This window comes from Cucurbita pepo, chromosome 6 (assembly GCF_057944985.1).
Source record: "Cucurbita pepo subsp. pepo isolate OVF chromosome 6, ASM5794498v1, whole genome shotgun sequence".
Lineage (NCBI taxonomy): Eukaryota > Viridiplantae > Streptophyta > Magnoliopsida > Cucurbitales > Cucurbitaceae > Cucurbita > Cucurbita pepo.
Window position 1 is genome coordinate 8,849,994 of NC_141803.1, and position 3,509 is coordinate 8,853,502.

Here is a 3,509-nt window from a genome sequence, read left to right on the forward strand (position 1 = left end):
TGATTTACTAGTTGTAGAAATATATTTTAGTTGTAGAAGTATGTTTTAGTTTTAGAAATATATATTTTTTTTCTCAGGTAACTATACTAGAGAATGCTTGCGGAAGGCGAGATAACACTCAGGGTTGGAACAGGAGAAATTGTCTCAGCAAGACCAGTAGGAAATTTTAAGTTGTTTTTTGGAGATAGATTCATTATATTAGATAATGTACTTTTTGTTCCGGGAATAAAAAGAAATCTAATATCTATCTCTTGTTTATTAGAACAATTGTATAAAGTATGTTTTGAAATCAATGAAGTGTTCATTTGCAAAATAGGTATTCATATTTGTTCTGCAAAACTAGAAAACAACTTATGTATGTTAAAACCGAGCTAAACAAAAGCTATTTTAAATACCGTGATGTTTAAAACTGCTGAAACTCAAAATAAATGACAAAAGATTTCTCCTAATACCTATCTTTGGCATTTAAGACTAGGCCACATTAATCTCAATAGGATTGGGAGATTGGTTGAAAGGGGACTTCTAAATGAGTTAGAAGACAACTCTCTACCTCCATGTGAGTCTTGTCTTGAGGGTAAAATGACTAAACGACCTTTTTCCAAAAAAGGTTATAGAGCCAAAGAAACCTTAGAACTCATGCATACAGATCTCTATGGTCCAATGAATGTCAAAGCATGAGGATGGTATGAATATTTCATCAGTTTTATTGATGATTATTCAAGGTATGACTATTTTACCTAATGCATTACAAGTCCGAAGCTCTTGAAAAGTTTAGAGAGTATTAGGCTAAGGTTGAGAATCTATTTGGAAAAACTATTAAAACACTTCGATCAGATCGAGATGGAGGGTATATGGACTTAAGATTCCAGGACTATATGATAGGACATGGAATAACGTCTCAACTCTCAGCCCCTGGTATACCCCAACAGAACGGTGTATCGGAAAGCAGAAATAGAATTCTATTAGACATGGTTTAGTCTATGATGAGTTTCGCTTGATTACTTGATTCGTTTTGGGGATATGTAGTGGAGATTGTTGCATACATTTTGAACATGGTTCCTTATAAGAGTGTTTCAAAAACACCTTATGAGTTATGGAGAGGGCATAAAGGTAGTTTACGTCACTTCAGGATTTGGGGATGCCCAGCACATGTGTTCGTGCAAAACCCCAAGAAATTAGAATGTCGTTCAAAATTATGCCTATTCGTAGGATACCCCAAAGAGAAGAAAGGTGGTCTATTTTATGAACCTCAAGAAAATAGAGTGTTTGTATCAACAAACGCTACATTCTTAGAGGAAGACCACGTAAGAAATCATCAATCTCGCAGCAAACTAGTAGTGAGTGAGATATCTAAAGAACCAACTAATAAAACAAAAGGAGTTGTTGATTAGGTTGGTCCTTCAACAAGGGTTGTTGATGGAGCTCGTACTTTTGGTCAATCACATCCTTCTCAAGAATTGAGAATGCCTCGATGTAGTGGGAGTGTTATAACTCAACCCGATTGTTACTTGGGTTTGGCAGAAACACAGGTCATCATACCTGATGATGACGTTGAGGATCCATTGACCTATAAACAGGCAATGAATGAAGAAGATAGAGATCAGTGGATCAAAGCCATTAATCTTGAAATGGAGTCAATGTACTTCAATTCAGTCTGGGAACTTGTAGATCAACCAGATGGGGTAAAATCTATTGGTTCCAAATGGATCTACAAGAGGAAACGAGACCAAGCTGGTAAGGTACAAACCTTTAAAGCTCGACTTGTAGCAAAGGGTTATACCTAAAGAGAGGGGGTGAAGTATGAAAAAACCTTCTATCCTGTTGCTATGCTTAAATCAATAAGAATAATCTTGTGCATTGCTACATTTTATGATTATGAAATTTGGCAAATGGATGTCAAGACTGCCTTTCTAAACGGCAATCTTCAGGAAAGTATCTATATGGCTCAACTAGAGGGGTTCGTTGAACAGGATCACAAGCAAAAGGTTTGCAAGCTTAAAAGATCCATTTATGGGTTGAAACAAGCATCTCGATCTTGGAATAGAAGATTTGATACTGAGATCAAATCTTATGGTTTTAAACAAAATGTTGATGAACCTTGTGTTTACAAGAAGATAGCCAACTCTACAGTAGTTTTCCTAGTGTTGTACATTGACGATATCCTACTTATTGGGAATGATGTTGGATTTCTGATTGACATTAACCATTGACTAGCGACACTATTCCAAATGAAAGATTTGGAAGAGGCTTAGTTTGTTCTTGGAATCCAAATTGTTCGGAATCGTAAGAACAAAACACTAGCATTGTCTCAGGCATCATACATCGATAAAATGTTAGTTCGATATAAGATGCAGGACTCCAAGAAAGGATTCTTACCTTTCATGCATGAAGTTCATTTGTCGAAGGAACAAAGTCCTAAGACACCTCAAGAAGTTGAGGATATGAGACATATTCCCTATGCATCAGCAGTCGGTAGTTTGATGTATGGCCATGCTGTGTACCTGACCAGACATTGCTATGCTTTTGGAATTGTCAGTAGACAACACTCCAATTCGGGACATATTGATTGGAATGCCGTTAAAAATATCCTCAAATATCTTAGGAGAACGAGGGACTATACGCTAATGTACGGCGCTAAGGATCTGATCCTTTAAGGGTACACTGACTCAGATCTTCAAACCGATATAGATTCGAGGAAATCAACATCGGGATCTGTTTTCACTCTGAACAGAGGAGCAATAATATGGAGAAGCATAAAGCAAGGTTGCATTGCTTATTCCACCATGGAGGTTGAGTATGTTGCTGCTTGTGAAGCAGCGAAAAAATCTGTATGTCTTAGGAAGTTCTTAACAGATTTGGAAGTCGTTCCAAATATGCATCTTCCCGTCACTCTTTATTGTGATAATAGTGGAGCAGTTGGAAATTCGTAAGAACCAAGAAGCCATAAGCGAGGAAAACATATTGAGCGCAAATATCATCTCATAAGAGGGATTGTGCAACGAGGAGATGTGATCGTCACACATATAGCTTCAGAGCACAACATTGCTGATCCATTTACAAAACCCCTCATGGCTAAAGTGTTTGAAGGGCACCTAGTGAGTCTAGGACTACGAGTAATGTAATCTAGGGCACGTGGGAGAAAAGGCATGAGTATGTGATGCCCTAGTTTATTGTGTTTATGTCTTTCTCTCTACTCAACGTTATAAAACCCCACTAGAGTTTTAGTCCAAGTGGGAGTTTGTTGAGTTTTATGTCCTAAAACTCATAGTTTGTAAACAAAAACATATTCTATTTTCAATAAAGTTATTATTGTTGTTTATTCAGTAAAGAATGTTATTGAATAAAGTGAACTTTACGATTATTAATTTAAATCCAATAAACTAAAAACACTCTGACTATAGTATTATTACTTGAACTATATGTAGAGATATAAGAGTGGATCAAGTTCAAGTATATAGTCAAAATGATCTATAGTATGGGGATAAGGTTGAGTACCTTATCTTGGGGAC

General features: G+C 36.5%; 1 pseudogene; it reads left to right on the top strand.

The window, feature by feature from the left end:
* The first annotated feature begins 2,441 nt into the window (after positions 1–2,441).
* LOC147792266 (secreted RxLR effector protein 161 pseudogene) lies at positions 2,442–3,122 on the top strand (annotated as a pseudogene).
* Positions 3,123–3,509: the final 387 nt, after the last annotated feature.